The sequence below is a fragment of the Lissotriton vulgaris genome, chromosome 11, assembly GCF_964263255.1.
Source record: "Lissotriton vulgaris chromosome 11, aLisVul1.2, whole genome shotgun sequence".
Classification (NCBI taxonomy): domain Eukaryota; kingdom Metazoa; phylum Chordata; class Amphibia; order Caudata; family Salamandridae; genus Lissotriton; species Lissotriton vulgaris.
The window spans coordinates 406,979,554-407,004,568 of NC_141699.1; the positions used below are offsets into that span (position 1 = coordinate 406,979,554).

Genomic DNA, 25,015 nt, shown 5'->3' on the forward strand with positions numbered 1-25,015 from the left:
ATCTCAAGCTACAATCTGATTGGCTGTCACCACATCAACCAGTGGTGGCAGCTACCTTAGGACCCGGGACGTACGTTTAAAAAATAAATTAAAAAAAGACCAGGGTACATTACCATGACCTCCTAGGCCTGGCGGTGGAACCCCAGAATGACACTGCCTAGAGCCAAAAACATGTCTGTTGCCGCAAATTTGTGAAGGATCTGTGGCAAAAAAAAAGTGCGAGTTACAAGCTTGTTTGGGGGTGGGGGGGGCATGTTTTTATTTTTGGGTAGGGCACGTTGCCCTCCTTCCCAAGATTCCCAAGACTCTGACAGGCCCAGGGACCCCATCCCCCCTGGCTGAGATAAAAAAGAAGGCAGGGAGTGCACCCTCCTCCCAGAGCCTAATTAGGCTGCAAGGCCCCATCCCCTAGGGCCGTGTAAATAAATAAATGAAGGTAGGGGGGCTTTTCTTTTGTTTTTAAAGTGGGTGGGGGCAAAGTGGAATCACTTTCACTTCAGCCACTGCCTAACTAGCGTGCCAAACTATAACGTCGCTGCAAGGCGCACTGAAGTCACTGATTCCCCTGATTCTGCACTAGAGCGATGAGTAACAGTAGCAAGTGCGGTCTCACACTCCAGTGCATAATGTAGATGGAAAACAGCCTCCAGGGGTTGAGGGAAACATCCATGGAAAGTACAGAGCCTCCCCTTTAAAACAAAGCCTTCCTCAATTAGTTTCCTACTCATGGATCACAATTTTGCCAAAAGACTCAACTACTCCTCATAAGGCAAAAAGTACTAAACAACCTCTACCGGCTCCGAAAAAATCGACGCCGAAGAAGAGTATAGAAGAGGAAGAACTGTTTAGACCAGACCCTAGGCAGAAAAAAGTCCATATTAATCTAAAAACTGGACATGTGGAAGCAATCCCTTATAAGAAGAGACCAGCAGACACACCACTTACACCTGTGGTTCCTGCCAAAAAGGACTGTGCAACTTCTCCAATGCACCCTTCCTCTCCTTCACCCTCTTCCTCTCCTGTTACTCCATATGTAGAACCTATAACTTCTTCTATTCACTCTCCTGCATCATCACACCACACGGATGAGGAGTATGATTTGGGTGGGGGGGATGATGTTCCAGAGCCACATACATACCCTTTAGATGAGGATGTTAACAGAGAATACCCTAAGGATGATGATGATGCATATCATTTTTCACCAAATAATGCACCAGACATCCCTGATCCTCAGTACTACCCAACAAAACCTTCCCCTACAGAGGACAGTATTGGTTGTAATCATTTGTTAAACAGAGCTGCACTTTACCATGGGGTTCCCATGCACTCTGATGCCATTGAGGAGGACTTCTTGTTAGACACTTTCGAACAGTCACAAAGGTCTACCCAGATATTACCAATGATTAGGGGAGTCATTAAACTTGCTCCAGAGATTTTTAAAGATCCAGTAAGTTGTAGGGTGTTAAATCCTAGAATAGAGAAAAAGTATAGGCCAGCACCAGCTGATCCAGTATACATTAAGGGTCATCTGCCACTAGACTCCTTGGTAGTGTCTAATGCGCGCAAAAGAGCCAATTCTCAAACTTCTGGGGACACACCCCCGCCTGACAAAAAGCCCAAGATCATTGATGCGTCAGGGAAACGAATTGCTGCACAAGCATCAAACATATGGCGCATAGCAAACACACAGGCTTTACTCTCACGCTAGAACAGGGCTCATTACGATCAACTAGAAAAGTTAATGGAACACCTACCAGATCAACACAAGGATCTGGCAGCAGAAATTTTACAAGAAGGCAAATTAATTTCAAATGCCTCAATTAAATGTGCACTAGATGTAGCTGACACAGCATCCAGAGCAGTGAACACTAGTGTTATTCTCAGGCGTCACGCATAGTTACGCATCTCGGGTTTTAAACCAGAGGTACAAACTACCTTGTAAATGTAAATGTAAATGTACAGGAATTTATATAGCGCAAATCACCGAGCGGTTTCTAAGCGCTTGCTTAGGGAACCCGTCCTGGTATTCCCCTGTGAGATAACCCCGGCAGGGTATCTGCAAGGTGAAAGTCAGGCATCCCTCCGCGAGGGGCCGTTGTGGAGATTAAGCAAGCTATTGCCCAGAGTCGCAGAGTGTGAACCCGTGAATCGAGTAGGCACCGGAGCGAGAATTGTCGAGTCCATGGACATTTTAGGACTCAAGACCCCGCCGAGCCGGGAATTGAACCCTGGTCCCGGGCTGACCTCTGCTTCCAGGTCTGCCTCCTCTAACCAGTGAGCCACACTTCTCCACCATCCTAAACCAGCCCTTTAATCAGAACCAATTGTTCGGGCCGGAGGTAGATAATACATTCGAAAAGATGAAGAAAGACACACATACCGCTAAGTCTATGGGGGCATTACAATCCGCCCAAACTAGATGTTCTTTTCGCCGCTCCTCTTATAGAGGAGGCTCCAAGCAGACCGGCGCAGACACAACATCATCTTTTAAAACACACACGCAGACCTCCTCTAATAGAGGATTTTTTTTTAGAGGAGGATACAGAGGTAATAACAACAAGGGAAGAGGTAGAGGTAGTAACAACAAACGCTCCTCTTCCACTCCTAAACAGTGACTTCCCTCGGCCTCCCCTACAGCATTCCACTCCTGTGGGGGGCAGACTTTCACAGTTCCTACCTGTCTGGAACTCCATCACAACAGACAGGTGGGTAAGACAAATTATCCAACATGGCTACTGCCTAGAACTCACAGCAACCCCCCAAACATACCAGCCAGGCAGCGTCCATTGTCTGTAGAACACATAACTCTGCTTCAACAGTAAGTTCTAGCACTTCTACAAAAAGATGCTATTCAAGTAGTTCCATTAGAAGAACAAGGAACAGGAGTCTACTCCCTCTAGTTCCTAATTCCAAAGAAGGACGGGACCTTAAGACCAATTCTCAACCTCAGGCCACTCAACCACTACATTCAATCAGATCATTTTCTCATGATCACTTTACAACAGGTACTTCCATTACTACAACAGGGAGATTTTCTGTCCACACTAGACCCAAAGGACGCCTATTTTCACATTCCAATACATCCTGCGCACAGGAAGTATTTAAGGTTTGTCATACAAGGACAACACTATCAGTTCAAAGTCCTTCCATTCGGGGTTACAACAGCACCACAAGTGTTTACAAAGTGCTTAGCAGTAGTGGCAGCACACCTCAGAAGACAACAAATACATGTCTTCCCCTAACTAGACGACTGGCTCATCAAAGCAAGATCGTACAAACAGTGTGCACAACACACAAAACAAACAATTCAAACACTGCACAACTTCGGGTTTACGATAAACTACACCAAGTCACACCTAGAGCCTTCGCACGTTCATCAATATCTAGGAGCTACTATAAACACATCGGTAGCTCAAGCGTATCCTAGTCAAGCCAGGATTCAAAGTATTCAGAACTTAGTCTCCCTTTTTCAATGCCAGCACTCTCTACAAGCCAGAGTGTTCATGAAACGAATAGGGATGATGGCATCTTGCATCTTCATAGTTCCCCACGCAAGACTGCAAATGCGTGCACTACAAGAATGTCTAGCACAACAGTGGAATCAGGCTCAAGGTCCGCTCACAGACCTGGTGTTGGTGGACAGCCGTACGTATCGCTCTCTGCAATGGTGGAACACCAAAAATTTGACAAAGGGACGGCCGTTCCTAGAACCTGTTCCACAGGTAGTGCTCACGACAGATGCATCCCTCACAGGATGGGGAGCCCATCTCCTGCATAATACCACACAAGGTCAGTGGAACAATCAACAAAAACAGTTCCACATCAACCACTTAGAGCTGCTAGCAATTTTCCTAGCACTCAAAACTTTTCAAGTACAAATCCAAAACAAAGCTGTCCTAGTCCGAACGGACAATATGACAGCCATGTACTACATACAAAAACGGAGGGGGACACACTCTCTGCAACTGTCCCAACTTGCACAGAACATTTGGAGATGGGCCATCCCTCAAAACATACATCTGACAGTAGAACTCCTTCCAGGGATCCACAACCAGATAGCAGATCTGTTAAGTCGTCAATCACAACAGATTCATGAATGGGAGTTGCACCCACAAGTACTTCAACCATTCTTTCAAATGGGGGGGCATCCACAAATAGACCTGTTTGCGACCCACGAGAACTCAAAATGCCCAACCTTCGCCGCCAGGTTTCCATACCCACGGTCGGAGGGGAATGCAATATGGATGAATTGGTCAGGCAGATTTGCGTACGCTTTTCCGCCTCTCCATCTCATTTCACTAGTAGTACGCAAGCTCAGACAACAGTCCCTCAAACTGATTCTAGTGGCTCCTACATGGGCACGTCAACCGTGGTTCACCACGCTACTAGATCTCTCATTGGTTCCACACCAGAAATTACGGCTCACGCCATCCCTGTTAACACAGAACCATGGAGAAATAAGACACCCAGAACCAAGCCAACTGGATTTGGCGATCTGGCTCCTGAAGTCCTAGAGTTTGGTTACTTAAACTTACCACCAGACTGTATGAATATAATTAAAGAAGCTAGAAGACCCACTACCAGAGCATGCTATGCTGCTAAGTCGAAACGATTTGCAATATACTGTAACAACAATCACATTGATCCTTTGGACGTTTCCATCCAAAATATCATTTGCTACCTTCTACATTTACAAAGGTCCAATTTGGCTTACTCTTCCATACGTCTGCATCTAGCAGCTATTGCAGCGTATTTACAAAATAGACAACATCTATCTCTATTTAGAGTACCTGCAATAAAAGCATTTATGGAAGGATTAAAAAGAATAATCCCACCCAGGTTACCACCTGCTCCAGTATGGAACCTAAATGTGGTCCTTACAAGAATCATGGGACCCCTTTAGAGCCGTTACATAAATGTGAACTGCAATTTCTAACATGGAAAACTGATTTCCTTGTTGCCATTACCCCTCTCAGAAATGTTAGTGAAATCCAAGCATTCACAATAGAAGAACCTTTTTTTCAAATACATCCTAACAAAGTGGTCCTTAGACCCAATCCAAAATTCCTACCAAAAGTGATTACTCCTTTTCACCTAAACCAATCAGTAGAGTTACCAGTGTTTTTTCAAAAAACGGACTCTGTTGCAGAAAGAGCTTTGCACACCTTAGATATTAGAAAAGCTCTACTATATTACACAGACAGGACTAAATACTTCAGAAAGACAAAACAACTATTTGTATCTTTCTCTCCCCCACACAAAGGCAATCCTATCCATCCATATAGGAGGTATTGCTAGATGGATTGTAAAGTGTATTCAAATATGCTATCACAAGGCTAAACGTACACTAACAGTTCCTCCTAGAGCACACTCCACTCGCAAACTAGGAGCCTCTATGGCTTTCTTAGGAAACATACCATTAGAGGATATATGCAAGGCAGCAACATGATCTACAATACACACCTTCACTAAACACTATTGTGTTGATGTGCAAGCCAAGCAGCAAGCTGCAGTAGGCCAAGCTGTCCTTAAAACACTCTTTCAGTATTCTGCAACGGATACAAGCGACCATCGCTAGGGGAGACACTGCTGCACAATCGTTGCTAAATGTAGGATCTGCAGATCATATGCCTCGAACGGAAAATGCTACTTACCAGTATGCATCTGTTCTTGGCATGTAGAGCTTAAGAACCCTACATGCCCTCCCGCCTACCCGGGACTTGTATCCGTTCCAGTACTCATCTTACTTAGATGCACACGCATGGACATCCTTTTCTCTTTACTTCTGCTAACTCCATCATTTCCCATCCTGGCGAAAAACAATCTGAGGATGGAGTCTGACCATGGGCAGTATTATCCAAGGGAGGAGTCACCTATCTCGTGACTACAAAAGACTTCTTCCAAGAAGACAACAACCTGCAATCATCCGAGCCCAACACCAGGTGGCGATCTATTGCTAAATTCAGGATTCTACAGCTCTACATGCCAAGAACAGATGCATACTGATAAGTAGCATTTTCCTTTTCCCCAAGGGGGAGGGGAGGATTGTGGGGAATTGTGGATCCCAGAGGAAAAGCTATGGCAGCCATTTTTTTCTGCTATTTCGGGGTCTAACTGAAAGGGAAAATGCGCCACCTAACCCCGCTCCCACCAACCCTCCCCCAGGGGGGCGTTATTATTATTAAGAAGCATGTTTTCCCCTGGGTACGCAGTTGCACCTCCAAGGAGGGGGCAGTCACACTCCCTCCGCCCCTCCCTGCCCCAATAAAATGTCAGTAGTCTACCAAACCACCAGGGAGTGTGATTTCCCATGTAAAGGGCATGTTTTATGTGGTGTCTATTGAAATTAAAAGCTGCCCCAATGTTGAGATGTGGGCTACTTTTGAATTTTGTATTATTTATTGATAGTTCGAAACATACTAAAAAGTTTATATTTTAAAAACACAGGACAAAAATATAAAAGATTAAAAACCGGATAAAAACAAAGATATTTGTACAAAGTTTATCAATGGTGACCAAAACAGTTTCAGAATAAGGCTCACCCTTGCACAGTGGCTAATGATTTATGCCACAATGTCCATGCAGTATACAAGAACTTTGAAACCACCATAATTGAGGGGGTATCGTGTTTGCATATTCTATAGGCTTCTCAACGCTCAAGCGAGCTGAGGGATCTACACAGGGAGTCTATCCATCTGCTTCTAGGTTGGATGTAAAATGGGCAGAGAACCAACAAATGCTTGTCCGTTTCCTTTATATTTTACAGTAAAAGCAATAGTGTTACACCTGATGCGTGTTCCCCCAGTGGACAGTGAAAGCTGCGACAGAGAATATCCCATACCTAAACTGAAGGTACGCCAACGGTGCGCGTACCGTTTGTATTTAACCCATGAACCCCTCAGCCTTGCTTATGGATTTGTCGAGTAAAAAGGCGCTTGTTAGGCTACTTATATGCGTTTGATGCTCCCTGTGGATAATAGCTTTCTCATGGTCCAATTTTGTTTACTTTTAGTGCATCACCTGGGCAAATAGAACAAAGCTTTTTCCAAAATGTCTCCAAACCCATCGCGATCCATGCTCTTTTAATAGATCCTAACCATCCTATTTTGCTCACCGATTTGGAGTTTAGGATAACCTGCAAACCCTCCTTAAAGTGAGACTGCTCGTGAGTACTCCAGATACTGATTTTTCCTCCAAGATCCTTTTCGCTGAAAACAAACCCAAGGAAATATTTACTATCGTCCACGAACTAGCTTCCTCTGATAGAGCACCTCTCAAGCCGGTTCCTTCACAATTCCTTTGTGACTCCCTTAATGATTATTTTATTGAGAAAATTGCAACTATCAAGTCCAATATTCCCCCGCCTTCCCCCTCCTTCTTATGTCCCCAACCCCGCTCAACCCTTTTTCTTTAGATCAATTTCCTTCGATTTCCAAGGAAGTTTTTTCTACTTAGTTAACGAAGGTTAAATCAGGGTTCTCCTTTGACAGCTGCCCCGCCCACATACTGAGAGAGATCTTTTCTGCTTGCCCTGAGCCCCCATTAATTCTCCTCAACAACTCCCTCATGCAGGGAATTGTCCCTGATCTGTATAAATCAGCCAAAATAATCCCTATCCTAAAAAAAACAGGCGCTGAGCCCACCTCTCTCTAACTTCCGTCCTATCTCCCTGCTTCCGTTCCTGGGAAAGATTCTGGAATGCCATGTTACCACCTGCCTCAGTGCTTTTATTGAGGGGAGCCGCTTTCTAGCTCCCCATCAGGCAGGCTTTCGTCCGTCGCACTCCACTGAATCTGTTGTTCTTTCCGTCCTGGACGAGCTTAGAGGGGGTGCTGACATTGACTCTCCCCAGGCACTTGTTCTCCTCGATTTGTCCGCCGCCTTTGACGCGGTCGACCATTCCTTTCTTCTCGACTGTGTCGGAGGCGCCGGCATCAGGGGATCCGCCTTGGCCTGGCTCACCTCCTTTTTAGGGAACCGTACACAGGCTGTTCAGCTAGCAGATTTTTCTGCTTCTACACGTTCTGTTCACTGTGGGGTTCCCCAGGGTTCTTCTCTTTCTCCCCTCCTCTTTAATCTTTACATTCTTATATCTGCTTTGCAACAAATGGATGTCACAGTATTTAATTATGCCGATGACCTCTAGTTGATCTTCAATCTCTCTCCTCTCCCAGCCTCTATTCTTAATTTTCAAACCACTATGACCTTTATCAGCGACTGGATGAACGGTAACCATCTCAAGTTAAACCCCGATAAGACTGAGTTGGTACTCACTGGTGGCACCTCCAGTCCCTGGACCTCTACTTTCTGGCCTCTCTCCCTTGGCTCCCCACCTCACCCTCTTCTTCTGTAAAGACCCTGGGGATCAAAGTCAGTAACGATCTCACAATGCGCTCTCAGATCAGCACTGTGGTACCATCATGTTTCCTGACACTCATCGCAGCCACCAACGACATCAGAACCCTGCTCGACAACGGGGAAACAGCGGCCCTCATCCTCCTGGACCTCTCTGCAGCGTTCGACACTGTCTGCCACCGCACCCTAGTTTAACGCCTCAGCAACATCGGTATCCAAGAGAAGGCACTGGAGTGGATCATCTCGTTCCTCACTGGAAGAACACAGAGAGTCCTCCTCCCCCCGTTTCGATCCGAGGCCACCAAAGTCATCTGCGGCATACCGCAAGTATCATCACTCAGCCCCACCCTCTTCAACGTCTACATTAGACCTCTTGCAGCCATCGCACGCCAGCACAACCTCAACATCATCTCCTACGCCGACGACACCCAACTGATCCTCTCCCTCACCAGAGACCCTGCCACCGTCAGAACAAGCCTACACGAAGGGATGAAAGACGTCGCCGAATGGATGAAGAACAGCCGCCTGAAACTGAACTCAGACAAGACGGAAGTCCTCATTATGGGACCATCGCCCTCCGCCTGGGACGACTCCTGGTGGCCCCCAGCCCTGGGCGCCACTCCCAAGCCAACAGACCACACACGCAACCTGGGCTTCATCCTGGACTCCTCCCTCTCGATGACCAGACAAGTCAACGCCGTCTCCTCATCATGCTTCAACACCCTACGCATGCTCCGCAAGATCTTCCGATGGATCCCCACCGAAACCAGGAAGATGGTCAGCTAGGCACTCGTCACCAGCCGACTGGACTACGGAAACACCCTCTACGCCGGAACCACAGCCAAGCTACAGAAAAGACTCCAACGCATCCAGAACGCCTCCGCCCGACTCATCCTGGACATCCCCCGACGCAGCCACATCTCCGGCCACCTGAAGGACCTGCACTGGCTCCCAGTCAGCAAGAGGATCACGTTCAGGCTCCTCACCCACGCACACAAATCTCTCCACGACCTGGGCCCCAAGTACCTCAATGACCGCCTGACCTTCCACACGCCCACCCGCCAGCTACGTTCTACAAGCCTCGCCCTCGCCGCCGTACCACGCATCCGAAGAGCCACCGCCAGAGGTAGATCCTTCTCCTACCTGGCGGCCAAACATGGAACTCCCTTTCCATCCATCTTCGGTTGACCCAGGACCATCTCGCCTTCAGGAGACAACCCAAGACCTGGCTGTTCGAGCAATAGCGGACCCCTTCCCCAAGCGCCTTGAGACCCTGCCGGGTCAGTAGTGCGCTATACAAGTGTTATGATTTGATTGATTGATTGATTGATTGACACTCCGTACTATACGCAAGATCTCCCGCTTCTTTTCCTTTGCAGCCCTTAAACTCATTCTTCTTGCTATGATCATGTCACGCCTTGATTATGGCAATGTTTTGTATACAGGTGTCCCTGCTTGTGATCCTCGGCGCCTCCAGCTGTTTCAAAACCAGGCAGCTCGACTGATCTACAAACGTCCCAAATTCCACCATGTCAACCCTCTGTTAAAAACCCTGAACTGGCGTCCCATCCTTGAGCGCTCCTTATTCAAGGTGGGCTGCACGATCTTTCAAGCCCTGGCAGGCACTGCACCAGTTTTTATCAACTCTGAAATCAAAGCCTATGTCACCAACAGAGACCTGCGCTCCTCCTCCCAGCTCCTACTATGTGTCCCCCGCTCTAGGAGGAAAACATTTGGGGGCATGAGGTTTTCCACCTTGGCCCCACCCTTCTGGAATGCTTTCCCATTCACTATCAGGTCTATTCCAATCTATCTCGACTTTCGTAAAGCCCTCAAGACTTTCCTCTTTTCACGTGCTTTCTCGCCCTAGGTGGCCTCCTCTGTTCCATCTGGGTCCATCCGTCCTCAGCGCCAAGAAACCACACGGTGATCAAGCGCATTACAAAACTCTTAACTTCAATACAACAGGGGTCTTTGTGCTGCCACCATTGCTATGTCGTGGATGCCAAGTTTCAGGCGCAGTAGTATAAGTGGTATTCCCTTATAACTAATCAGGGCTCTGAGAACATTTTTTTCCATTACACTCGGGGAATATATTTTGCAAAATGCCCCATCGTTCTGCGCCTTAAAGTTTCACCCACTAGTGATATGGGAGTCCAGTTTTCGTTTTTTGCGAATCTGCATATGACTCCAGCTCTATACTTAACGGTAGGGGAGGGCAGAAAACTCCACTCTAACAGCGTAGTGGATGAAGCCAGCCACACCTGCTCCCTGGACCCGGTCAAAGCTTCTGAAACCTAGCCAGGCCGGGGAGAGCCTCCCCGGGCCCGGTTTATTCCCGTCCCCAGCGCCCAGACCCTCTGATGGCTTGCAGTATGGGGGGGCTCACGCACCCCGGGGCCGGCCGGACGGAGCTCGAGCCCCGGGCCCGGGCCCGGTCCCAGCTTCCGAAACCTATCCAGGCCGGGGAGAGCCTCCCCGGGCCCCGGTGGAGCCCCGTCCCCAGCGCCCAGACCCCCTGCTCTGATGGCTTGCAGACGGGGGGCTCACGCACCCCGGGGCCGGCCGGACAGAGCTCAAGCCCCGGGTCCGGTCCCAGCTTTGGAACACTAGCCAGGCCGAGGAGAGCCTCCCTCGGCCCGGGGCCAGCCGGATGGAGCTCAAGCCCCGGGCCCCTTCTCAGCTTTGGAAAACTAGCCAGGCAAAGGAGAGCCTCCCCAGGCCCCGGTGGAGCCCCGTCCCCAGCGCCCAGACCCTCTGATGGCTAGCATGACGGGGGCTCACGCACCCCGGGGCCGCCGATACAGAGCTCAAGCCCCGGGCCCAGTCCCACCTTCCGAACGCTAGCCAGGCCGGGGAGAGGCTGCCTGGGGCCCGGTGAAGCCCCGTCCCCAGCGCACGGTCCCTTGGCCGGACCCAAGGAGGCTTAAGCCCAGGACACATCCACTCCCCGACGGCCTGCCTGGGGAGCCCATTTTTCTCGACTATTCGTGGGGGCTTACAGAACCCTGGGGAAGGACAAACGTTGGAGTTAGCCCGGCCGCCAACCCGCAGGGCCATCTGGTCACCCTGCCTGAAGGGCCATCTGGTCGCGCAGCCAGGCGACCAGATGGCCCGGGACGACCCAGCGCCCAGATGGCCTGGGAGGCTGTCGTACCCAGTCGCCCTTGCAGTCCTACTTTTTGATCCTTCGATGTCGGCTCTTCCTATCATTGTGAAGCAGAATTCACCAAGCGTTGGATTGTTCACCCACTAATAGGGAACGTGAGCTGGGTTTAGACCGTCGTGAGACAGGTTAGTTTTACCCTACTGATGTGTTGTTGCAATAGTAATCCTGCTCAGTACGAGAGGAACCACAGTTTCAGACATTTGGTATATGTGCTTGGCTGAGGAGCCAATGGGGCGAAGCTACCATCTGTGGGATTATGACTGAACACCTCTAAGTCAGAATCCCCCCTAAACCGTAACGATACCGCAGTGCCGTGGAGCCTCGGTTGGCATGGGATAGCCGGCCTCCCTTGGGGGGGCGCTGCGTAGAGACGCTCGCTTGGGGACCGGAGTGCGGACGGAAGGGGGCCGCCTCCATCACCCTTAGTGCGCCGCATGTTCGTGGGACACCCGGTGCTAAATCATTCGTAGAGGTCCTGATTGTATGTATGTATAAACCATTTTATAGCGCGCTCTATTACTTGGGAGTATCCTGGCGCGATGGAGAAAGGCAGAGAAGACAGAGCAGAGACCAGCTTATGCCACACTGGTAAATAAATGGGTTTTCAGACATTTCTTAAACTGGCCTACGCACTGAATGGAGCGCAGGTGGAGGGGAATGGCATTCCAGGCCCGGGCGGCAACCACGGCTATAGACTGACCCCCTAGTCTGGTTCGCTTGAAGCGAGGAAGAGTCATCTTGATCAGGGAGGACGACCTGAGATCTCGTGGAGGGGCATAGAAGGTAAACCGTTTCTTCAAATAGGCAGGCCCTTGATCGTGGATTGCTCTAAACGAGAGCACTAGGGATTTAAACAAGATGCGCTGAGACACTGGCAGCCAATGAAGGCTGCGCATGTGAGAGCGAACGCTCTTCCATCTTGGAACATTGAACAAGAGGCGGACAGCGGCGTTCTGGATAACCTGCAAGCGTTTGACCAAATAAGCAGGGATACCGCTAAACAGAGCGTTCGCATAGTCCAGTCTTGCTAAGATGAGAGCTCGGGCAACAGTCTCTTTTGCTTCTCTGGGGAGCAATAGGAAAAATCTTCGTAGTGTTCTCAGAGTAGCAAAGCATGTCCCTGATAGTTTCTTTATGTGGTCCTCGAATCTTAGGTCCTCCCCAAACCATATACCAAGATGTTTTGCGGTCAGGTCAGATTCTGGGTCAGGGTTTCGTAAGTAGCAGAGATAAACTACCTCGCTGCGATCTACTGAAAGTCTTCCTCTGAACCAAGCTTTTGTCTCTCCGTGCGTGGATGCTAGCGGATGCCTCCCTCCACCAAACCCAGGGGTGGGTCCCTCTGCTGCCAAGTCGGCGGGAGGGACGTGGAGGTGGTAACACAGGTCCGTGGGAGGCTGCCTCCACCACGTGCCCTTCGGCACGGGGGCCTCCCCATCCTGTCCCTGCCCCACTGGGGTGCGGGGATGGGGGCCACCATCCCTTGCGGGTCAGCAGGGTGACCAGATGGCCTCCCCTTCCCGCTGCTCCCGGGCAAGTCAGGCAGGGAGGTGAGCAGCAGCAACCCGGGGGAAGGAAGCTCCAGAGCGGCTGCCTTGGTGCGCCCGGCCACCCTCGCCGGACTGCAAGGGCGACTGGGTACGACAGCCTCCCAGGCCATCAGGGCGCTGGGTCGTCCCGGGCCATCTGGTCGCCTGTCTGCGTGACCAGATGGCCCTGCGGGCAGGGTGACCAGATGGCCCTGCGGGCAGGGTGACCAGATGGCCCTGCGGGCAGGGTGACCAGATGGCCCTGCGGGCAGGGTAACCAGACGGCCCTGCGGGCTGGTGGCCGGGCTAACTCCAACTTTTGTCCTTCCCCTGGGTTCTGTAAGCCCCCACTACGTGGGGGCTTAATAGTCGAGAAAAATTGGCTCCCCGGGCAGGCCGTCGAGGAGTGGACGTGGCCTGGGCTTAAATCTCCTTGGGTCCGGCCAAGGGTCCGGGCGCTGGGGACGGGGCTCCACCGGGCCCCAGGCAGGCTCTCCCCGGCCTGGCTAGGGTTCGGAAGCTGGGACCGGGCCCAGGGTTGAGCTCTGTCCGGCCGGCCCCGGGGTCCGTGAGCCCCCCGTCCTGTAAGCCATCAGAGGGTCTGGGCGCTGGGGACGGGGCTCCACCGGGGCCCGGGGAGGCTCTCCCTGGCCTGGATAGGTTTCGGAAGCTGGGACCGGGCCGGGTGCTTGAGCTCCGTCCGGCCGGCCCCGGGGTGCATGAGCCCCCCGTCCTGCAAGCCATCAGAGGGTCTGGGCGCTGGGGACGGGGCTCTACCGGGGCCCGGGGAGGCTCTCCCCGGCCTGGCTAGGTTTCGGAAGCTGGAAGGGCAGGCGGGAACCCTCCCGCAGAGGCTCAGGGCAGGCAGATTGGCGTCATGTCGGTCCCGGCCATCTGGTCGCACCTTTCCACTCGGCCATCTGGTCGCACCCCCTGCTTCCCAATGGGGCGACCAGATGGCCGGGCTTCCCTGGAAGTCCCGATTGTAGGAAGGTGGATACCAGACTATGGTTACCCCAGATTCTTTGTCTAGTGTTTAGCTGGTTTTTGACTTAGTTGGCCTGGGATCCTGCTAATCAGGGCCCCAGGCTATCTGCTCTCTCTTTAAAATGGACTCCATATACCTTAGGTACATCTCCAATTGGATATTGGGTCACCTTATGAGCCCCAGGGCATAGGTGCATCCAAGGCCTACCAGGGGCTGCAGCATATCTTTTGCCACCCCTGGCTGGCCATCCAAATTGACACAACTGGCTGATCACTCAGCTGGGGCAAGGTGGTGTAATCACCCCTTGTTTAGATATAGTATTCCTATATCTAACCTTATATCTAGACACATATACACCTATAAGTCACTCCTATTGCAGGCCTTAACAATCCTGGAAGCAGAGTGCTTGGTTTTATGTGCGATGGTGCTCTAGCATGAACTGAGCCTGTCTGCAGCTTTCGGAACCATGTCCTTATAGCTGTTCTAGGATATTGCCATACCATATACTCTTAAGTGCATTATGAACCTCGCGGTTAAATGCTAACTTCGGTTTGGCTTTATCAAAACATGTCGAGTAAGGTGTCATACGATTTGGAATACTACCCCCTCCCCAGTTCCGGCGATGGGGGTAGCATTCCACCCTTCTAGAGGGAGAAGACATGTTGTTCCTACTATTCCCGGTTAAAGTTAACCAGAGCCTCAGCATCACAAAATGGATGCTGCTGCCACAGACACAAGTCTGACCTCCTACTGCTGGGAGTCCTTCCAGCAAGGGAGGCTTGGACAATAGGTTTCCTGACTTGGGAGGTGCTAGCACCACCCCAGACAGGATTTTGTGTATTGGGACAGGGAGGGCTGAAAGAATTGAGACACTGCCTGGGGCACACAAGGTGTCCCATGCATAGGCCAGTTCAAACCGGTGCTGGGGCACTCCAGCCCCAGTTCTGGCGTGAAACTGGACAAGGGGAAAGGGGTGTAACCACCCCCTTCCCTGGTCCACCCATAGGAGTGACCTAGCAGGTAATCCAGCCCCTAAGATTCGTATTGAGGTAGGAACTGAGTGTAGAGACTTTAGATTATCCTGACTGAAACACTGAAACAAAACTCAGGACATTCATCACTCTCCTTTGGAAGAAGAGGACTGAAGAATCTCCCTTGTGGTCAAGGAGTGACCACCCTGCACAAGCAGGCACCATCCAGCGATCGACAACTTGCTTTGCCGCCGCCTCCCGCCGGAGCCCGAGCCCAGAGCCCAGAGCCTGACAAGAACCGGATTCCCAGACATCCACCAAGCCCGATCCACAGTCCATGCAAAGCTGAGACCCGTGGAGGCGACGAGAGACTTGGGACCGGCCATCATGAAAAGTCTGCGACCTGCCAACTGTGCAGCCCCCGAGGCCTCCTCGAAGCTGTGCATTGGGGATTGAGAAGCCCCAGCCCGAGCAGCATCTGCACCAAAGATCAGCCCTGCACCCTCCACGAGTTCTGCGTGGGGCCCTTTTGCATTTTCCTGCTTGACGCGTCTGCCCGGTCACTTGCCCGTTGGCTAGTGGCCATCTTGGCGACGATCCTTAGAAACTACACTGCTGGTCTGGTTGCTCCAGACTGGCCCTTGCTTCCCTCAAAAAAAGCAGCCCCTCAGACCTTGCTGGTCTGAGTAAGAAGCCTACATCGTATCCTGCGTGGGTTGCCTTTGCCAAGGCTTGTTGCCTCCAATCCTGAAGCCGACACCGCCGACAGCGAGAGCCTTCGTGGGACAGTCCGTGCCTGACTCCTGGTCGTCGTCGATGACTCCTGGTCCACGTGGCTGCAGAGACAAGCTTCCCATCAGCACCTGATTGCAACGCGACATCACCTGGTTCCTTCCTGGTTCCATCCTGGTCACTGGCTAGTGACCCAGACTCTGTCCCCTCTGCTTTCAGGTCCTCTTCATCTTCGATCCACCCGGACTCTTCTCTTCTGGCCGCCTGCAGCATCTTTTCTCCTAGGCTCCATAGATCTCTACGACGAAACCCAACACACTTTGGGACATATGCACCCGCTTCCTGTGAGTTAGGTAACACGAGTACTACGGTGCTCCTGTAAAGGTTTACACTCCTAGTTTCAAGTGGTTAGGTTCTAGTCCAGTCGGAAGACTCCCAAACCTTTAACTTTCCATTTTTACGCACCCATTGACTTCTATGTGTGCCTTTAGTCTCTGCACACGCATCCCGTGGGCCTCCTGCTCCCTAGCCATTGTTAGTCCAGTATAGCCCCAGCTATTCCCAAGGCCCTAGGCCTTACCATTGTTTGTGACGTGGTACTTGTACCATTTTTTTAGTATATGGTTTAGCGGGCCACCCTGGCCTATCCATATTTGTGCAACTTTTGTATGTTATATTAAGTTACTTGTTTTGCGCTTGTGCTTCTGTGCTCATAAAGAGTTCAGGGGTTTGTTTAGAAATAAATACATATATATTTTGAATATATATCCTGTGTGGTGTGCTTTCATTTGGTATTAAAGGGATTGCATATGGTAAAACAGCTAGCTTCACATGCCCTCTTGAGTGTAGCCTAAGACTGCTCTGTCCATGCTACCTCTAGAATAGCTGGTCTATAAGGTTGACTTTACAACCATCACCATAGGGTTGTTTGGACTGGTGCAAGGTGCTCACTAGAATAGTGAACATCATATACCAGGCCACCTTCTCACACCGATGAGGTGCCATTCACCTCCTGGATCACAGCCAGGGCTCCAGGATGTCGGGCACGTTGGCGCCCTGGGTCCCCTCCGTCACTCGGCACGCACCGGTTCCGAGAAAGAGGGGTAGCCTTCCTCCGGATTACTAGGGGCAAGGGTATTCCCAGACAACCTTCCGGGGCTGGCGGTTCCCTGCCGGGGACCAGATGGGCGATGACCGGGCAACACCTCCCAGGCGTCCGGGGCTCCCTCCTCCAGCCTGTGGCGTGGCAAAGTACCCGGGACGGGCTCCATGGGTCACGGGCAGTCCTCCCCGTGCCTGAGGCCCAGCGTGGGGTTTCAGAGCCCCCCCTGAGCCCTGCAGCCCGGGAGCTCTGCAGCCCCCGAGACCTGCAACCCCAGAGCCATGCTGCCCCCGAGCCCTGGATTCCCGGAGCCCTGCAGCCCCGAAGCCCTACAGCCTCGGATCCCTGCAGCCCGGGAGCCCTAGAGCCCTGCAGGCCCGAGCCCTGGAGTCCCGGAGCCCTGGAGCCTCGGAGCCCTGCAGCCCCGGAGCCCTGGAGCCCTGGAGCCCTGCAGCCCCCGAGCCCTGCAGCCCCCGAGCCCTGCAGCCCTGGAACCCTGGAGCCTCGGTGCCCTGCAGCACTGAGCCCTGCAACCCCAGAGCCCTGGAAGGGATGGCGGGAGCCCTCCTGTGGAGGCTCCGGGCAGGCAGATTGGCGTCATGTCGGTCCCGGCCATCTGGTCGCACCTTTCCACTCTGCCTTCTGGTCGCACCCAATGCTTCCCAATGGGGCGAATAGATGGCCGGGCTTCCCTGGAAGTCCCGATGAGGTGCCATTCGCCTCCCGGATCCCAGCCAGGGCTCCAGGAAGTCGGCGTGTTCGCGCCTAGGGTCCCCTGAGCCGTGCGTTGCGCACTTGTTCCCAGAAAGAGGGGTAGCCTTCCTCCGGATTACTAGGGGCAAGGGTATGCCCTGACACCCTTCCGGGGCTGGCGGTTCCCTGCAGGGGACCAGATGGGCGATGACCGGGCAACACCTCCCAGGCGTCTGGGGCTCCCTCCTCCAGCCCGCGGCGCAGCAAAGTACCCGGGGCAGGCTCCATGGATCCCGGGCAGTCCTCCCCGTGCCTGAGGCCCAGCGTGGGGTTTCAGATCCCCCCTGAGCCCCTGCATCCCTGCAGCCCTGGAGCCCTACAGCCCCTGGAGCCATGCAACCCCCGAGTCCTGGAGTCCCGGAGCCCTGGAGTCCCGGAGCCCTGTAGCCCCGGAGCCCTGAAGCCCCGGAGCCCTGGAAGGGCTGGCGGGAGCCCTCCTGTGGAGGCTCCGGGCAGGCAGATTGCCGTCATGTCGGTCCCGGCCATCTGGTCGCACCTTTCCACTCGGCCTTCTGGTCGCACCCAATGCTTCACAATGGGGCGAACAGATGGCCGGGCTTCCCTGGAAGTCCTGATGAGGTGCCATTCGCCTCCCGGATCCCAGCCAGGGCTCCAGGAAGTCGGCGTGTTCGCGCCTAGGGTCCCCTGAGCTGTGCGTTGCGCACTTGTTCCCAGAAAGAGGGGTAGCCTTCCTCCGGATTACTAGGGGCAAGGGTATGCCCTGACACCCTTCCGGGGCTGGCGGTTCCCTGCCGGGGACCAGATGGGCGATGACCGGGCAACACCTTTCAGGCATCCGGGGCTCCCTCCTCCAGCCCGCGGCGATGCAAAGTACCCGGGACGGGCTCCATCGATCCCGGGCAGTCCTCCCCGTGCCTGAGGCCCAGCGTGGGGTTTCACAGCCCCCCTGAGCCCTGCAGCCCTGGAGCTCCTGCAGCCCTGGAGCCCTACAGCCCCTGGAGCCCTGCAGCCCCCGAGTCCTGGAGTCCTGGAGTCCTGGAGCCTCGGAGCCCTGGAGCCTCGGAGCCCTGCAGCCCCGGAGCCCCGCAGCCCCATAGCTCTGCAGCCCTGTGGCCCGGGAGCCCTGCAGCCCCCGGAGCCCTGCAGCCCCGGAGCCCTGCACCCCTGCAGCCCCCGAACCCTGCAACCCCGGATCCCTGAAGCCTCGGTGCCCTGGAGCCTCGGAGCCCTGCGGCCCCCAAGCCCTGCAGCCCCGGAGCCCTAGAAGGGCAGGCGAGAGCCCTCCCGTGGAGGCTCGGGGCAGGCAGATTGGAGTCATGTCAGTCCCGGCCATCTGGTTGCACCTTTCCACTCGACCATCTGGTCGCACACAATGCTTCCCAATGGGGCGACCAGATGGCCGGGCTTCCCTGGAAGTCCCTATGAAGTGCCATTCGCCTCCCGGATCCCAGCCAGGGCTCCAGGAGGTCGGCCTAGGGTCCCCGGATTATTAGTGGCAAGGGTATGCCCGGACACCCTTCCGGGGCTTGCGGTTCCCTGCCGGGGACCAGATGGGCGATGACCGGGCAACACCTCCCAGGCGTCCGGGGCTCCCTCCTCCAGCCCACGGCGTGGCAAAGTACCCGGGACGGGCTCCATGGGTCCCGGGCAGTCCTCACCGTTCCTGAGGCGCAGCGTGGGGTTTCAGAGCCCCCCCTGAGCCCTGCAGCCCGGGAACCCTGCCGCCCGGGAGCCCCGGAGCCCTGCAGCCCCGGAGCCCTGCAGCCCTGGCTGTACTCTGATCGATTGGGCACTCTCGGTCCGTTTAGGGATGGACTGCTTGGCCAGCCTCGGCTGTCGTTTCAAGCAAAGAGCTTCCACCCCGCATGGACCGTCCGACTCGAGGGTTCACCCTACCCAGCAGAGCGAAGGCCGAGCGGCCCCGGCAGCTCGTGTCCCCCAGTGGTCTGACCCGAGTGGAAGGGGTCGGCTGGTGCCAGTCCCTTGGATGCGGCTGCCCAGCAGGTCCGAAGGCCACGTGTGCCGTGCCGTCACCCCTCTCTGGCCAGCACATTTCCACAGCAGCTGGGAACGACCGTTCCGAGGGGTGCCTGGCTCTGGCACCCCTTCCTCCTCACTCAGGCTGCGCCTCGGCCTGCCTCTCCCTCCTGGGGGAGACGGCTGGGCCTGCCGGTGCCCATGCGACCGCACCTCTCCATGCCCCTCCACCGAGCCCTCCTGCCCCGGCGGGTGGACTCCTTCCCCTGGCAGGCTCCCGAGAGACGGAGGGGGGTGTGAAGGTTGCTGGTCGGGTAGATGGGCATGCGGCTCCCCACCCCGTCATCAGGTGCGGCTACCTGGTTGATCCTGCCAGTAGTATATGCTTGTCTCAAAGCTTAAGCCATGCATGTGTAAGTACACACGGCCGGTACAGTGAAACTGCGAATGGCTCATTAAATCAGTTATGGTTCCTTTGATCGCTCCATCTGTTACTTGGATAACTGTGGTAATCCTAGCGCTAATACATGCCGACGAGCGCTGACCTTCTGGGATACGTGCATTTATCAGACCAATCCGGGCTCGCCCGGCCGCTTTGGTGACTCTAGATAACCTCGGGCCGATTGCACGTCCCCGTGACGGCGACAATACATTCTGATGTCTGCCCTATCAACTTTCGATGGTACTTTCTGTGCCTACTATGGTGAAACCGGGGAATAAGGGTTCGATTCCGGAGAGGGAGCCTGAGAAATGGCTACCACATCAAAGGAAGGCAGCAGGCGCGCAAATTACCCACTCCCGACTGGGGGAGGTAGTGACGAAAAATAACAATACAGGACTCTTTCGAGGCCCTGTAATTGGAATGAGTACACTTTAAATCCTTTAATGAGGATCCATTGGAGGGCAAGTCTGGTGCCAGCAGCCGCGGTAATTCCAGCTCCAATAGCGTATATTAAAGTTACTGCAGTTAAAAAGCTCGTAGGATCTTGGGATCGATCTGGCGGTCCGCTGCGAGGCGAGCTACCGCCTGTCCCAGCCCCTGCCTCTCAGCGCCCCCTTGATGCTCTTGACTGAGTCTCCTGGCGGTCCGAAGCGTTTACTTGGAAAAAATTAGAGTGCTCAAAGCAGGCCGGTCGCCTGAATACTTCAGCTAGGAATAATGGAATAGGACTCTGGTTCTATTTTGTTGGTTTTCGGTACTGGGGCCATGATTAAGAGGGACGGCCGGGGGCATTCGTATTGTGTCGCTAGAGGTGAAATTCTTGGACCAGCGCAATACGAACCAAAGCGAAGGTATTTGACAAGATTGTTTTCATTAATCAAGAACGAAAGTCGGAGATTCGAAGACGATCAGATACCGTCGTAGTTCCGACCCATAAACGATGTCGACTAGCGATCAGGTGGCGTTATTCCCATGACCTGCCGAGCAGCTTCCGGGAAACCAAAGTCTTTGGGTTCCGGGGGGGGAGTATGGTTGCAAAGCTGAAACTTAAAGGAATTGACAGAAGGGCACCACCAGGAGTGGAGCCTGCGGCTTAATTTGACTCAACACGGGAAACCTCGCCCGGACACGGAAAGGATTGACAGATTGATAGCTCTTTCTCGATTCTGTGGGTGGTGGTGCATGCCGTTCTTAGTTGGTGGAGCGATTTGTCTGGATAATTCCGATAACGAACGAGACTCCTCCATGCTAACTAGTTACGCGACCCCCAGCGGTCCGCGTCCAACTTCTTAGATGGACAAGTGGCGTTCAGCCACACGAGATCGAGCAATAACAGGTCTGTGATGCCCTTAATAATAATAATAAAAAAGCTTGTAAAGCGCCTGGTTACACTAGAAACAGTGTGTCCCCGCGCTGTGTAGATTCAATGAACCAGCTCGTACCCCTTGCTAATGGAAGTAGCGCCAGGATCCGTAGGGCCCTCCTATCTATTTAGGGGGAAAAGGTGGGTTTTAAGTTTCATCCTAAATCTCCTCTCTGATGGCTCCATCCGGAGTTCCAGAGGCAACGCATTCCAGTGCTTACTGACCAAATAGTTGAAGGAACGCCCACCCATCCTGGCTCGATGGATGCGGGGAACCTGAAAAAACATACTGCCCAGAGATCTTAGCTGTAGTTTAGGCTGGTACAGGGTCATTAGGCTTTGGAGATAAACAGGGCCCTTACCCTGTGCGATGCGATGAGCTACTCATAGAGTTTTAAATTTGATGCGCTCCCGGACCGGAAGCCAATGCAGGTTAGCCAAAGCACGGCTACCTGAAGATTTTCTAGAGAGATTCAGTGCTAACCTGGTAGCCACATTTTGTACACACTGCAATCTATGAAGGCCCTTTTGACTCAGGCCAGCGTAGTGAGTTGCCGTAGTCAAGGTGAGGCGTGACCAAAGTATGGATCAGGATTTTTCTACTGGTCGCTGGGAGGAGATCCAAAGTTTTACGCAGGCATTTTAAAATGCTGTAGCATTTGCCTGCCACCACTCTAGTGTGATGTTGAAAAGAGAGGTTGGTATCTAATATGATCCCTAGGTTCTTCACCTGTCCTGCCGGACACGGTGCGGGTCCTAACTCTGATGGCCACCAGGCAGAGGACCAGATGGAGGGGGCTTTCCCTACCACAAGGAGCTCCGTTTTGTTTGCATTAAGGAGTAAACAATTATTGTTCATCCATTCCACCAATTTCCCCAGACACGCCGAGAAATTCGCTGCCGCCTCTTCTGGGGGCTGAGACAGTGTTACCACCAGTTGGGTGTCGTCTGCGTAGGACACTATCTCTACCCCGAAAGTTTCTACTAGCTTGGCCAATGGCTCCATATACAGGTTAAATAGGGTAGGGCTCAATATAGAGCCCTGAGGAATCCCTGTTTTAATGCCCGCACTTCCGATTTGTAGGGAGGGCAGTAGACCTGAAATTTTCTGTCTGTCAGGAATGCCTTCACCCAATCATGGGCCGGCCCCTCAATCCCTGCCATCCTGAGTCGGGAGAGCAGCATGGGGTGCGAGACGGTGTCAAATGCCGCACTGAGATATAATAATAACAGCGCGGCCGTCCGCCCTTCATCCACTTTCCCGCGCAGCAGTTCGGTCGAAAAGAGCAAAGCTGTTTCTGTGGAGTGATCAGCTCTAAAACCCGATTGAGAGGGGTGCAGGAGTTGGTGGTCCTCTATGTATTTCACCAGCTGTGCGTCAACAATTTTCTCCACTACCTTCGCACAGAAGGGGAGGAGCAAAATGGGTCGGAAGTTGTCTAAGTGATCTAAACCAAGATTGGCTTTCTTCTTAATGGGGATGACCTGCGCTGTCTTCCAGTCCTGTGGGACATAGCAGGCCTTAAATGACAGCCCTATGTTGTACTCAAAGAGAAGATGGATACTTCATGTAAGGTAGATCAAGTTACTTTATTTTAGTTAATTAGTTAAGTTATAATGATAACCCCATCAGGAGCAGCTGTCCTGCTGCTCAGCCCTCACTCAACTGACATTCACAGCACACCAACATTCCAATCATCTAACATTCCACACATCATACATACAAGCTGAGCAGCAGGGAAACACAAGTTATAACACCCTACCATATGACTGATATGGTTAATGAGGAGTTCAGCCTGATTCCTAAAAATCTTCGGTTGAGCCGCATCTTTAGGAGAGCCAGACTTAATGCTCTGAACTATTTTCAGCAGCTCAGGGTTACTCGGGACACCAAACTGGCAAAGGCCAGCATTTCCTGACAATCTCACTTCGTTCCTCTGTGGAAGTTCCGATTGTTCCTATTACGAAGGAGTTGTATATCGTTTCGACCTTTTGGACAAAAAAGTCCGCAATCGCCTCACATGTCTCTCTCGAATGGGTTTCTGGAGCTGAGGTCCTTTCCAGGGATGTTAGCTCCTTATATATGCCAAAGAGCTCCTTAGTCGAGTTCTCTGCTGTTACAATTCTATTATTCAGAAAATCTCTCTTGGTCTTCCTGAGTAGACGATGATATTCTTTAATACCATTTTTGTATTCCTGTTTGGCTGTTTCCTCATAGTTTTTCCGCCAGGAGCGTTCTAAGCCTTTTACACAGGGATTTAGCAGTTTTTAGCTCAGCATTAAACCATATCGCCGACTTAGAATTCCTAAGCGGGGCCTTGGTTGTCCATGGAGCTGTTATGTCAAGAGCTCTTGTCAGCCAGCTCTCATAATCCTCCCAAGCCTCATCCAAATTGTCTCGCAATGCAGGGCTACTAGTTCTTAAAGTAAGTTCTAAATCAACTTGCTTAGATGTCCGGGGCTGCATGCGCACTACACTGAACGGATCAGTGTGTGTCTACCCTTCGCCGACAGGTGTGGGTAACCCGCTGAACCCCGTTCGTGGTAGGGATTGGGGTTTGCAATTATTTCCCATGAAGGAGGAATTCCCAGTAAGTGCGGTCATAAGCTCGCGTTGATTAAGTCCCTGCCCTTTGTACACACCGCCCGTCGCTACTACCGATTGGATGGTTTAGTGAGGTCCTTGGATCGGCCCTGCCGGGGTCGGCAACAGCCCTGGTGGAGCGCCGAGAAGACGATCAAACTTGACTATCTAGAGGAAGTAAAAGTTGCAACAAGGTTTCCATAGGTGAACCTGCGGAAGGATCATTAATGGAGGAGCGGCCCGAGCGACCGACGGCGCCAGCCTGAAGCCCTCGGCCACCTCTTGCAAGCATGCACCCTAGGCACAGGGCCCAGCCCTGCCCTGGCATGCCCCGGCCTGGGGGAGCGGTCCGTGGCCTCATGGGGCGCTCGGGTTTAGGAACGGGACTTCGGCGGGCCTCTCCCCCCGGGGAAGGGCCTGACCGATGCGTGAGGGACCGGGTGTGGGGGGCGTCCCCCGTCCCCTGTCCCTCTGCGAGGTGGAACCTGAGTTCACCCGGCACAGACCCCCCACCGCGGTACATCCCCGGGCTGGTATTACCCCTCCCTGCAAAAGGCCCTGGCGCCGGCTGGGCTCTCCTGCACCCGAGTCCCTGCCCGACCGGGGCCCGGGTGGCCGAGGAGGTGCCCTTCTCGCGTGGCAGGGCGGCCTGGAAGAGAAGGGGCCGAGGGCCTGCGAGGGGACCCCGGCTCCTCTCAGTGGGAGGCGTGCGGAATGGGGAGCCACCTGACTCTTCCCTTCCGGCACCTCTGACCCGGGCAAAATGGTGGGGTGGGCCGATTGCCAGCCCCCCCGGCACGGCTCGGGGCCACCCAGCGACGGACGGCTGACGTGCAGGTGGAGCGAACGTTGCAAACTCTGCGTTCAGGCTACGTGCCATGGCGTCTAATCAACACCATGACATTGTTTTCTGAATTTAACCTTACAGGTAAACAAATATCTTTGGCACAAAAAGGAGCAGACTATACAGTGCTGGGCATTGAAAAACTGGAAATATTACCATTAACAGTTTCTGAGAAGCCTGTCATTGAATGGATAATACATGGCACCATTACGATACCAGTGACGATTTTCCAGTTCGAGTATTGT

The 25,015-nt window shown here is 53.2% G+C and overlaps 1 pseudogene; it reads left to right on the top strand.

Moving 5' to 3' along the window:
• The first annotated feature begins 19,893 nt into the window (after window positions 1-19,893).
• On the top strand, window positions 19,894-24,153 carry LOC147679889 (18S ribosomal RNA; annotated as a pseudogene).
• The last annotated feature ends 862 nt before the right edge of the window (window positions 24,154-25,015 follow it).